The sequence below is a fragment of the Hippocampus guttulatus genome, chromosome 12 (assembly GCF_054856545.1).
Source record: "Hippocampus guttulatus isolate MCC_2025c chromosome 12, RoL_Hgut_1.0, whole genome shotgun sequence".
NCBI classification, from domain to species: Eukaryota; Metazoa; Chordata; class Actinopteri; order Syngnathiformes; family Syngnathidae; genus Hippocampus; species Hippocampus guttulatus.
Window position 1 is genome coordinate 4768106 of NC_141272.1, and position 14524 is coordinate 4782629.

Consider the following 14524-nt stretch of genomic DNA (forward strand, 5'->3'; position numbering starts at 1 on the left):
GTGACTATGGAGAGTATCTAGAAGGTCCAGAAAACAACACTTGAAGCACTACAGTGAGCAAGGTCAATAATCCGACAAGAGACGAGGCAGCTCGGCAGTCCTTAAATACATGGCAGGCTTGGTTGGTAAACACGGAACAGGTGCACCTGCTGGAGAGAAAGCCCTTCACTCCAGCTGGTGCTGAAAACAAAAACAGCCAGACATGACATCCGCAACTGCTGAATTTCTGCGTTTTCAATGTCTCTGTAAAGATAATAATGCTTTATTTGTATTTCCATAGTTATTGTGGTGGTGTGGTATTTAGCTTCATGAGAATAGTAGCACAATTAAAGGAAGTCAAAGTATGAAGTCGTGTGCTTTTTACACCATTGCAAACTCCAAGCAAAATTATAATCAGATTGACAAACGATTACCTCTCTCACAGTGCCGGTCAAAATTGCATGATTATCTTATCAAACCTCATTACGCAACAGCGTGCACTCTTACAGTGGCGATATCTTTCACTTGCTGCCTCATGCATTACATCATCACCGTGAAAAACAAGAGCAGCTGATTTTGACCAGTGTTGTGCAATGACCAGATTCGTGGAATTTATTTACCAGGAAATTCTTTGCTCTGGCTCCGCATTTAAAAATAAATAAATAATAATAATAATAATAACAATAATACAACTGCAAGGGCACTCATGAGAATTTTTGCAAGAATGTTCTGAATGTAATTATTTCAGACCGAATGTATCTCAGCTGTAGCCCTCAGAGACTTCTTTGTGATCCCCATAATTTGGGGAGATTTAGTTTGGCGGTTGATCGACTGCCATGGAACATATGTGTTTGTTCCGGACAAAACTGAAATACTCCGGAGTTTTGGGTACGAAAAATGTGACCTTTCAAAATCATGCGGGACCTCATGATTTAAGTCTGTATGTCTTGTGCCGTAATGCTATGTAATGACCTTTAATATGCCCATTGGCTGCGCGAACGCCTGTAATGAACAGAGATATATTTTGATGGAGGTAGATAAAAACGGCGGACCTAAAGTTACTTAAAAGAAAATATAGGCTAGTGGAAATTCTAATTGGCTTGTCAATTTAGAGAGTCAACAGGCACATTGGCTGGTTTCCAAAAAGTTCTTTTCGAACCCTGGGCGTATGCAGATGTCAGTTACCACCTCGGTTCATCTGTTCTCATTCATCTCAAAGATGTTTGATGGGTCGAGGTCAAGACTCTTAGGTTTTTCTACACCAATCCAACCACAACGTTTCGGTCCATTCCCCGGGTACGGAAAAAGGCCTTCCCAAAGTGTTCAGAGGTTTATCCGTTGAGACTTTCTGCATTTTATTCCATGTTAACGGATTAAGGGATGCTAATCACATGTGTGTTTGTGTGCAGCTGTTGGCTATAATTTCTGGTGAATCTACAAACATGCCTGTGGTGCGCAGCACACCACATGGGAAGGCTCTTCGTCCTCAGATGGTGCAGTTGCGGAACATGTGTGAGATAACAAAATTCTTTTTGAGTGATTCTTTAAAAGCAGTCTGCATTCCTCTGTGCTATGTGAAGTACTTCAATGTGGATATTCTAGCTCGCCATGTGAGATGAACATCAGATGCTCAACAACGACCCCAAAAAAATCAAAGGACAAACAGTTTCTTCAATGAACCTAACATACTCGTTTTTTACACTGTGAGTAGCTAGATATGAAAATTCTCGGCTATATACACTCTCAGCGCCATTGCGATTTATAATCCGGAAAATACGGTATATGGTTTCAGTCATAAGGGAAGCCATCAATATAATGTGGCCCGTGACAAAAATTATTTTTGGCACCGCTGCCCGAGGTTGAAACAGGTACCTCATCCGAGTTCCATTTGTGATGCAAACCACAGCTGGTCGTGTTGAAGGGTCATCTTCACAACACTGTCATATTTGGATGACATATAATGATGACAAAAATAAACAAGCTTGCCCCGATAGATTCCTTTGACTTTGGATGTTGCAGCACCGAACTGCACTCCAGTCATGCACCACTTGGCTGCATTGGGCTTTTTTTTTCTTGCTGACCTCACTCTCCTTTTTGAATACAATTTCTCTCCTTACTGCAGCTAACAGCCACAAGCTGAAAAGTAAACAGAAGAACCTTTTTTTTCCCCAAGCGAGACAACCACATGGAGTCGTGTCAGGGTTGTGTCATTGAAAAGCAGCATGATTTTAGTTTGACTTTTATCCATCAAAAGAGTCCAGCGCATATGAAATGCAACTAGAGATTTGCGTGTCAAACACCAGCTAGAGCAGATGTGTGCACAGTGGAATGAGGGGCCACCGTAAAAAATAACACGAAGGTTTCCACGCATGTGTTCATCAAAGGCTTGAAATGACTTTCTCGCTGGTGTGCATGCGTGGCCCTTAGACTGGAGGATGCGTTCAAGGTGCATGCGAGAATAGAGTTCCTGTCCAATTGCACCATGAGAGGCTAACATGCTTGCATGAGAGAGGAGTGGTGTGAATATGTGGATGTGTTGTGTTCCTGATTGAGACAGAGGTTACACTCTCACGGGAGGAGTTCTCCGCATGTTTGCATGTGAGCACGCGGGGAATTAACGTGTGAGTGAACGGGCTGCTAAATGAGGAGTGGACTAGACGGTGGAACAAATGCGCAAGTGTGCATTTACATATGTCAACGGTTGTCCTAATGAAATGTGAAAGCCCTCCGAGTCACCTCTGCCAACCCCCTACCACTGCTGCATTGAATGCTGTCTGCCCATCTCTTGTCTCACGCACACAAACACACATGCACTCGGGGCTTGTGTTAACGTGGAAGCGTTAGCGTGGAAAGAGGTGGGTCGCGGCCCCTCTCCGTCTATCCCGCGAGGCGATGCTTTTCCCTGGGCGTGTTGCTCGTACAGCTGGCAGTCCCCGAGCCTCCGGACACACGGACACACGTGCATGCAGACAGAAGCACGCTAGGCGGTATGTCATGAAGCTGCTGGCATGGAGAATAGACTGGTCTGACACCAGAAATGCAGACAGCCGTTGCGGCATGCACGGGAGAGCATCGCGAGCACAAGCGTGGCGTGTTCCATTGTGACTGCAAGTGTGCGCACATCCATGTTGGAGAATCACAACACATTCTTGTGAGATGACAGAAGAAAAAAAACATGTTATTTATTTGGAAAAGGGCACTTCCTTTATTTGTTCTACGTGCATAGACAGCATAACTCATTTTACATGTGCATTAAAAAAAAAAAAACCCGCAGTCAATGACCCTTCCAAACTTGAATATTGGCAATACTCAGGTTTTGAAAGGCCATGTAAAATGTGCAAAAACTCAAATGTTCTCACATCTTTTGAGTCAAGGAAGTACTTGTATGCGCGGCCTTTGGTGTGCAAACCACAGGAAATACACAAACATGGCAAAATTCAGACATAGCACACTTCTGGGAGGGAGGTGGGTGGCAAGCAACTGCTTTATTCGTATGGTGAGTGACATGAATATCCGTTTTGTGGACGTTAAAAAGTAAGAAGCGGAGCAGACTTCTATTTGCATCACAATGTCATCCATGAGTCACTGTTTAAATTGGGACATTCCAAATGACACCTGTGGAGGTGAACGTAATTTAGGATGACATGTTTTGTAGGCTTACCTGTCGGAACGCTCCCTCACAATACTCAGATGTCGCAAATACTGTGCCACCGTTGCATCGAGACGCACTCTGCTTGGTATCTCCGTTGGTGATGCGTTTCACCTACTATGCGTGCTTTGTGAATAGGACGCTATCTGTTTGCTCCATTTTGACAGGTTGGCATCGCGCAAATTCCACGCAATCCTTGAGTGAATTTCGCCCTGGTGTCATATTTCTTAAATGGATGATAAGGAAGAAACTTTTTTTTTCTTTCTTTCTCTTTGTCATTACTGATCTGACTTTGGAGAGTATATGAGGCAAACGTAACAGAGCCATTTTTCCTGTTAAGCAACAATATAATTTTGAAGTGTTTTTTAAAATGATTTATTTTTAAGATATATAGACCCCGCCTCCTTGCAAATGCTAAAGAATTTGAAGTTCTTTACAATTTGCCTTTGAGCAAACGTAGTGTTTCAAATAGGTTGTTGTATACTAAAGCAATTGAAGGCAGAATTATGTCACCAAAGCCTTTGATGAATCAGTGGACTGAATAGCTGAGCAATTTGCAGAAATCCCGTTCTTGTTGTTCAAGGCGTTTTGAGACAGTTCGCCTTTAGCTCAAAATGAGTGGATGTCAGGTTGCGAAGTCGGAGCCAGATGCCACTGAAATTCGCGCCCGCAGCACGACTTACAAGTCTGCACAGGAGAGCAGAGAAGAACATACCGGTCATTGTTTTCAGCTCACTTGACTAATTTGATGCATGATAATGTGTTTTTCTTTCAGCTGCTTTTCACTTGTCGGGGATCGCCCAACTGTTCCTATTCACTGGCTAAACAATCTTTGAGGAATATACGGTAATTGTTCAATAGCGGTAGAAGACTAGCCTGTGACAAATGTAAACTTTTTTTCATTTGAGAAAACCGAAATTAAAAAAAAAATAATAATAATCAGAATGACACTAAATGTGTCATTGAGTGTAAAAAAAATTTTAAAAAATTAAACGATAGCTTCATGTAAAAAAATATATATACAGTGTATATACTATATATATATATATATATATATATATATACTGTAACTTGCTATGCATATTGTGACGGTTCTAAATAATGAGGCTGGTCGTTCATTTGAAACAAGCGTCCGACGGAAAACCCGACAAGCTGAAGCGAAAAGAAAATGTCGATGTCACATGAGCTACGCCGTGGTCCTTCATGACATCTTGCGTGATAATGGTTGAAAATGGCTCCGCCGCACATACATTTTCCAAGTTACTCTCGAGTGAATCATGGAGTTCTTTGACTGACGCTTTGAACAAAGTCAGTAGCAGGCAACACATTTTCCACATTACCGCCTCCTTCCTTCCTATTACTCCCACTCCTGTCTCTATTTTAGTGTCCTCTCACATTTACTACACTCTTTAGAGCGATAACTTCCTTTCTGCTGTCCATTATCTCAGCGTAATTTATGGTGGTTCGACCCATCTCGTTTTATTTTATGGACGCTGTCATTTAATTCCTCCTCAGTTTTTATGTCTCAATGACAGAGGGTCAGCCACTGAACACATTCATGCTTTTTTTTTTGGGGTACAAATAAATCAATAACCAAGACATTGTTTGAGAGTGATGCGGATATAAATCATGAGAGTAATTTATCACTGCGCAAAAAATATGTGCTTTTCTGTAAGGACATTATGGAAGTACCATCTGTTGAACTTGTGACAGGAAACTTCACATTCATTTTTTACAGTCTTTATTCAATTGTATTGAATAACAGTTGTTCTATTCCAGGATACGGTCCAATGTTGACTGCACAACTTCCTGTTGCCATGCGGGACAGAGCGTTCGATCATTGCTTCCTCCCTCAGTCTCTAAGCAAGGCCGCAGTGTACACACACACACACACACACACACAAGCATTGTCCTCTACATTGTTCTATGTTTGTCGGTGGTTGCATGACAACCAGTGTTAGATATTAACTCAGAGCGATGGAGCAAAAGGTGAACGTTCACACGCGTTGGCACGTGTTTCTGTTTTGCTCATCATGGGTGACCGCGGGTGTATCCGCACACTGCTTGGGTTGTGTACAGCTGACTCAGTAAAGGTGTTGCGCATGATCTACTGTGTACGTTTGCAGTACATTCTGTGTGTGAAACACATTTACCTGATATATCACAGCAGTCAATCAGTTCTTTCCCTGGCAATGGAATGCTCTGTGTGCATGCGTTTACTGGACCACAACACAGTTTTCCCAGTTACGAACCGTTTTTTCAGTTGCTCCACATAAAACATGAGCGGAAGCCAAAGGCTCCCATTTTTGCCGTACGCGTTTTCTTCCCCAGCTGATGCTTTAGCATTATAGGCTTTTGGAATGGTGGATAGTGGTGAGGGAGCAGGTCAAAGAAATTAACAGACTAACAGAGACAAAACGCAACTGTGATACAAGGGCCTATATCCTGTGGAGCAGTACAAAAACCAGTTTTTATCTAATAACATGCATGGCGCAAGCTTAAAAAAGAAAAAGAAATAAATAAATGAAGTACTTACCAGCTATTCCGATTATCAAATGTGCTGATGTGTGCAGACCAGTTTTACTTGTCCACATTGGCCGTAACAAGTTTTGCTTTGACCTGAACTGAGCTTGCTTTGTCCTCTGCTTGGCTAACACAGGACGGAAAATGCTGACATCATCCACGGCCTTTTCTCGCTTGCCCCGGGAGGATGAATTTGAAATCTGATTGGTTTAAGAAAAAAATGCTTCAGAATGGCCGGCCAATTCTAGCCCAACCTGGTCCAGCAATTTTTTTGTCTGTTGTTGTTTTGTAATTGACCCTAATTCCTTTACCATGGGAGCACGCATCATCACATGGCCGTTTTTTATTCTCACCTGCTGTCACACTGTCACACTCTGTGTACTCACCACTCAACTAGAGTCAGTAAAGTACTTTATACACCTGTAGGGTTTATTGTGTGATCCATGTGTCCATAATGAGCCAATCAAACCAGTCAAACCAGGGGAGATTTGTAAGATTTGAGGACATGCGGCATGGATTTCTCCAAAGTTCTAAAAGTGGACTCAGAAAAGAGTCTTTTTCAAAATAAGTGGACGGACCAGTATATTTTGCCAGTCCGTCATTCGTCAGCAGACTGAGCACCTTTCCGTCATTGTCAGTCCGTCATTATTTTAAGCAGAACCAAACTGTAATCGTCAGGCGGTCAGTCCGTCATGCTAGGGACACTAATGGACAAAAAAAACCACTTCCGTCAGTGCTGAGTCTTGAGATGACTTAGTCCATCAAGTTTTTCATCATTTGTCAGCAAATGGACTGACGGACCTCGCATCAGTCCCGACAGAATGCTCCAAGATTTTGTATTTTTCTGGAGCCACCTCTCAACAGTACCAGTGACAGCAAAAACAAAAGGGCAATTATGACAATGAAGAGGAAATGGACCTTATTTGTCATGAGGCTGTGCAAGCGTATTGTTGAAAGTGATACCAGGTGTCTCAACCCTGGCTACTCAGTACTAATAAGAATTTTGAAAAAAAGGAACAGCACGTACTGTACACACCTCCTGGGCACAAGCACTAATCTCCTTCTGCACTACCTCATGTCACATTAGTGGTGAGAACAGGAGGTCTTTGGTTTTTGGATGTTTTTTGGATGGCCCCAAGCTTACCAAACGGTGCGCAGTGAACTCGTTTTCTCAGCAGCGTAGCAATGCACCATGACATGGCACTTTGAAGCACACTCGCATACCGTCATACTCACTGATTTATATGTATCGACTAGAAGTGTTTCATACAATTATTTACACGTTAGCAATTCCATTATTTCATACGGGAGAAGTGGTAATGACCCGTGTTCCACTGTTTTAGGATGCAACGAAGTTGGATTGAGCATTAACATAATTGTCTCTGATGAATGCAGTCATCCCTGGTTTTTCGCGGTTTATGGGGAGCAGAAATACTCCTGGAAAGGTGAAAACCTTGCTCGCCGTAGTGCTTCAAGTGTTGTTTTCTAGACCTCTCGATCCTCTCCATAGTGGCTCTCGTTATTCATAGATCCTTGTTAGTATTTTCATTTTTTTTCTTATTGCTTTTGATCTTTGGCTTCGCGTTATTACCTTCTTGACATTTCGTTTGTTTATTCTTGGTGTTCCCTAGTAATTTGCCTTTTGCGAGCGCTTTTGTTTATGCAGCGTTTCTCCTGTCTCCTTGTGGCCAGCGATTTATGTTTGTACTTTGCCGGTGCGCTTTTCTGGAAATAAATATTTTTTTTCTTATCGCACTTTGTTTGAGCCAGCATTTCTGGAATTTGAAAACATTTGCTTCGCTCCAGAACCTGACAGAAATCTGATGACCATTGGACTATCGATCTTTTAGATAGCTTCTGCATTGATATTGATTCCATATAAAAACGGTCAAAAGGTCAGTAAAAGATTAAGATTGCCTACATACCATGCAGTATGTATTTCATGGCAATATGGCAACACGCAAGTATCAAACTTCACACTAATCTTGGAATATGAGGAAAGGAGTGAGGATTTAGCACCAACACTAACCCAAAAAACACGAGCAAACGTCATTGATGAGAGAGAGAGAGCTCATCCGAAGTCTAGAGATTTACTTATATAGCCCAATTAGATTACTTATTAAGTCCAAATAATCAGACCATGTCGGAAATTAATGATAGGGGCGAAAACATAAGGCAAATGTTTGTGTATTCTTTTAGAAGGCTAATTGTATTCTTGGAATGACTCCGTGTTGAAGGTGAATGAATACTATAAGCTTCGATTTAACGTCAAAGCAACAATCACAGGCAGTGTATTATCTTCTGCTGATTCTACGTTCACATGAAGATGATAATTCTGGATCAATGTTAAGACGAGGAAGTGATACAAGGAAAGAATTTGATCATTTTACTCTTTTAGGGCTTCAAAGAAGCCTTATTCAATATGAATTATTTCATGACTACATGGCACAATGGACTTTCAGTCCTCAAAAGGTTTCGTGGTCATGAAGATGATCAGATTTCAATCTGGCGGGGGGGGAAAAAAAACAAGATCAAGCAATTCTCAAGAAGCCTGACACAATTAGAATGAGACGAAACAACACCAATAAAACTTTAAGAGCAGTTCTCATCAAGGGCAAGGTTTGTCGTTGTTAATGATGAACTTACTTCTAACTAAATCCTTATTTCTTATGCAAGAAACCTGTTTCCAAATCTAGGAGTGGGCTGTTTGACCTGTCTACTGCATTTCCTTTAGGGTCAAATAAATCAACGAGTACATTGACCAGCTTGCAATTGTCTCGCAACCATTCCATTGACCCAAAGTCAACTTGGATACACTACAGCTCACCCTAATGAGGACATGCGGATTATTAAGAATGTCCAATGTACCGATACTCAGACAGAGCACCGCGCCAGGACAGGAGAAATCATAACAAAACTCGCACACAAGCACTGTGGAGTCATATGACCCATGAGAACTTTGAAGTGACCGCCGCGTTCTGTCAGCCAAATGACAAAAGTGTAAGTCATCTGCTTGCAAAATGAAACAGAGCGAGTGAGGCTTGAGCTTGTGACAAAGAGGCAGGCCGAGGTCTTCTGACTAAGGAAAGCGGCAGATCATCGTGTGTGACACATCCGCATACACGCACACGCACATGGACTTGGAACAAAGTCAAGCTCATGAAATCAGCTGATGTGGGGAAAGAAAACTCCCAAACAGGAACCTTTGGTTGCAAGAACCGAAATGGGATTCTGTCAATTTGTTAATCCCATTAAATGAGAAGGTGGACAATGATGCTACAGTACTCTTAGTGTGGCTTTAAAATTCAATGTTTAGAGTAGATCAACAACAGGTGGCATTCATGTACAGTAGTAGAATGTATAGAAGAGGAGAAGGTACAAGGTATCTGTGGCATTCCGGTAGTACGGACCTGCTGGGCTGGTTTGTGGGTCATTAAAATTCCTTTCCTTCTCTCAGCGCTTGGCTTATCGGAAGCCTCTGTTTGTTCCTCATGCGACATGTTGGCTCACGTCCACCCACCTGCCCAGCCTCGCCTCCCACCTTTCACTGTGTTGTCTCCCCTTGTGCCAGAGCACACCGCGTTCTGTGAGTCTTGGAAAGTTTACTCCATTTCCACATGTTGTATTTTCTGACGAGTGAAAGAGTTCCCCCTTTGGTTTCCACACCGAGAGCTGATTGCCACCTATTTTTATCTTCTTTCATTCAATCTATTTTATTGGTGTGTGTTTGTGTCTCTTACTCCAGTGGAGCTCGAAAGTGACATCTTTGATGTCACTTCTATGTTAAGTAAGTAAGCAAACAAAGTCATGCGCCCGTGGCCTTCATCACAACAACAGGATGATGTACGGAGCTGACATTTGTTATTGTGATTGAATAAACTACACAACATCATGGGAAATTGATTGTTTAAAAAAAAAAATCCGGACTGAATGATGCATGGAGGTGACCCCCTGGTGACTAAAACTTCTGTAAAAGTACAAATGTAGCGTCATTTTGTATAAACAAGACTTTTTTTTCCCTCTCCATTTTCTCAAAATTGCTGTATGGTGATGCGAATGTTATTTTTGTCCAAATATTCCAATAATCTTGTATTGCAAGTGACTTGACCCACATTTATCTCCTTATAGTAAGGCATGCAGTTAGAAATTATTCAATGCCAATTATACTGACAAAAAATATACACATAGCCAAACCAATGCAGGTCACCTGCATTTCACGGGGCGTTGTGAAAAAGTGGACAGAATGAGCATGGAAACGTACTGATTGATAAGCAATAGACTTTGGTGAAATAAGATCAGTTGACCCACACCACACACATGGACGCACTCGGCCTCCGGGGCTATATAGCCCATCCCCACATCGACCTAAAAGCCAGACCATGCCTTTGATCAACATACATTGTCAAGGCACACTGGGTGACCTGTGTGTGAGAGAGGCACAAGAGGGGGCTGGGAGGTCCCAACCTGAAGTGCGGTTGTGTTACTTCCTGCCCTCTTAAGCTCTGACCCAGGGAAACTCAGCCAAGGAGCCTTGTGTTTAGATGACCCTCAACCTCTGCTACGCCCCTCCCCTTCTCCCTTTCTATTCATTCGCTTTTGCACTGCTTCGCTCTTCTTTTCACTGATGCTTTCCCCCTTGAACCTTAACTATAAACACTTGTCCATTGGACCTGATCATCAAAAGACCACCAACCGGAATGTGTGTGTGTGTGTGTGTGTGAGAGAGACACACCAAACACATTCCTGAAAGGTCTCCATAGCAGCAGAAATCCTTGATAGCATGCTTTGAACCTGAGTTGGGTGGGCAGGTCACCGGGTTCGTCCACAAAGGCACACCGTGATGGTCCCGCCGTCTGTTTTATGCACATTAGGATTCTTGTGGTGTGCAATACAGATCATATGCTCGTTCAACATGAGACTGGGCAGATATCAGCACTAAAAGTGACCCTTGCTTTTTCAATTGTAAACATCCCCAAGATGCATGCTAGTTGGCGGGACACACACACACACACACACACGCGCACACGCCACGCGCACACACACACACACACAGGCAATATCTGCAGGAATGTATGTCAAACACTTAGTTTAATTGTTCTTGCAAGATTGCACACGCACCTCTTGGACAGCATGTTTACTGTGGAATTGTTACTTTCAGTCATAGGAGAGCGTCATTTACAAGTCGACCGACTGTTTTATCAGAGTCAAGGTTTTGTCCAGTGTCTTACAAAAGTGGAACAGCATAGGTCAAACATAATGGATTCTGGGACTGTGATGAAAGTCATATTTGTTCAAATTTTAAATGCAATTTTCCCGCATCGGAAATAACGAAAGATCGATTATGATTTTGAGACTGTTGCCATCGAAACTGTTGCCATCGTAAAATATGCATGAATTATACAGGCAGCGTTTCCACTATTTCACAGGTCTTAGCTAACAGGTGAGGATAAAATAATAAAGTTAACCGTTATTAATTGTGAAACATTTAATTTACATTTATTATAAATTTAATAACATTTACAAAAATTTATGATAATGTGCTGTACTGTGAAGAGCATTTTTCCCAACATTATAACATTTGATAGGTATGGCCAAAGTGTGACAGCATACTTTTTCCTTATTCATGCTTGGGAACATGCATGCTTCTCTGATAGCAAAGCGTAACATTTGCTGCTGCTGAATCTTTGCATTGGAGTTCACATGCCTGCCCTCCACACATTTCACCGCAGTTCTCTTTGGTTCTGGAGGTTTTTTTGGCTGCAATCAATAAATGATGCGGAGGGAACAGAGTGTGTGAGCGACCTTATGCGGCCTGTCTGCATCAGCGTGTTTGACAAAAGGATGTCAGTTGTACCAGTGACAGCCCCGTTGATGTCAGCACTGTTGTGAACAATACTTAGTTGATGTGCTGCAATCAGGCTTGGAGTGGCAATAACCACAAATCTAACATGGCCACAGAAGCCTCTTTGGTAAAAAGAAATATTTGTTTGACTTTGACAGCACCTTGAACACATTTCATGAGAGTATTCCTTTTATTATATTCTTATATATTGGGTTATATTATAAACAATTGTTGTACATGACCGTTTATTCCACATATTCATGCAAGTAAACATGCCTTTTTGATTCACGATCTTGATAAAGGTATTTGTTTAACAATATGCTCCTTACTGTAATGTAGCATACTGAGCAGTCCTTCCAATGCAAATTTCCCCAGTGTGGGACAAATAAAGGTTATCTTATGTTAATATTTGACCACATAAGGGGGTCAAAATATCAAAAATGCATTTGATACAGCTTTTGCATGAGATTTCAAAACATGTGGTGGTGTACCTAATGCTGGGAGCCCTTAGTGTTTCAGAGACACTGAAGCCATGACGTTTTTTTTAATGTTTCCATTAGGGCCAAGACTTTAGTATGCTATTAATTACAGAAAAAAAACCGCACACACACACACACACACACACACAGACTACATTTAATTACACTTTCTACATCAGTGTCCCAATTTCTGGCAAGCCACTAACACCAATAAAAAAGACGAGTGACATCAACGCATTGGAACATACAAAAGACATGATAGAAGTGAGACCACATTTCTTGGCCTGCTTGATGGAAGGTTTATTTGTGGAAGAAAATGCTGAATAGAAGCATGGAGAAAAGCATAGCTGTGTGCAAATTGTGCAAATTGGGCTTTGATTATCACGAACGTATTGCAAGCATACACTATCACCTTTTATATATATAACATTGGAGGAAGCACTGCTACCAGAGCTAACATTAGAGTGAAACGTTTTGGTGCGAGCAAGGCTATTTGTCTCACTAACGATCAGAAAGACAAGAAATAAACGTAGATTCTAATGGGTTTGTTTTTACCTATTTTCGTAGACAGGGGCCCATGAGTTCAGTGTAAAAATTGGCACATCTCAATTGCCCGGTCAAGTCAAATTTAGTGTTTTGGAATTTGGCTGACCATGCGAGATTTCACTGGGAAGTCCAGCGGACCGAGGGCGCTTTCTATAGCACGGCCCCGGCGCTAATGACAATTTTATGACAGAAAGTAGACTATACTTCAGACCAGGTGAAACTACGTCTTAGTTGTGGTGCAAGTGTTGTAATGTGATATGAGTGGATTTGATCCAGGCACAGGCAGACACATTCTGCGTAGCGCGAATCTGTGATGTAAAATGATGCAATTAATAAAAATGTCTGCATGTTATAAACACCCCCAACAGTGATCTTATGGTCCTATCTCTGCTATGACTCCAAAATGTATGTATTAAATGATCATCTCAGTGCTTTATTTTGTTTTTGTTTTTTATTTCATGGGCTCAAAGTGCTAATTGACATCAGCAGGTTACCTTTCCATAGAGCGTCCTGTCAGACAAGTTGAGGCTTGAACAATGACTCGTCTGATGCATGTCGGCCAAGGAAGACTCCTCCAGATCTGTCGGTATGCATCCAGGCAATTACTCTTTTATACATCAACTGCTCACAGTTTATAACGGGCAAGCCTGTACTTTCCCAAAGAACAACTTTCATGTCCACTGCTTTGACAGCATCAATATTTCTCCTGAATAGGGCATCACACCTGCGATTGGCTGGCAACCAATTCAGGGTGTACCCCGCCTACTGCCCGAAGACAGCTGGGATAGGCTTCAGCACGCCCCGCGACCCTTGTGAGGATAAGCGGATCAGAAAATGGATGGATGGATGGCAGCACACCCCTGGCCTAATTTCTGATAGTTCAGGTTGCAGTGTGTGCAGGTAACTTGTGCTGCTTGCAGTGAGGTTTGATTTGAAAATCACTGACACACAAGCTGAACGTTTTCCTGATTGCCAATCTTAACTGTACAAAAGTAATCAGTATGTTTTTTTTTTGCACTTTAACTTTTTGTGTAGCGTTTTGTAAATAAATAAAGGCTTCATTTTTCAATGAATTTAAATACGTTATTTTATAAAATTACATGACAGCACAGCTTTTAAAAAATCAATTTACCTTTGCTTCAAGACAAGATAATAAACGTTATTGATATACACAATATGAAAAATAGTTGATTATATATTTTGAAAAGAAACCCAATTGTTCATTCATTATAATGTCATATTTTTATTACTTTTATTACTCCTCATGAAGTTCCTGATTAGCAAAACTCTGCAAAGAAAAAAAATCCAGCTTTGATGATATTGTTGGGGGGGGTATATATAATTCAGCATTAGTATAATTTATGGATCAGACAGATGACAGGTTATTATTGATGCAGGAATGGGGGAACGAAGGCGGCCGCTGGGCCCCGTCAACCTGCAACTTCTTCCGGCCACCACTAGACGACTCTTCTCTTGTTCTTGAAGCTCAAGCCGCGATCTCGAGTC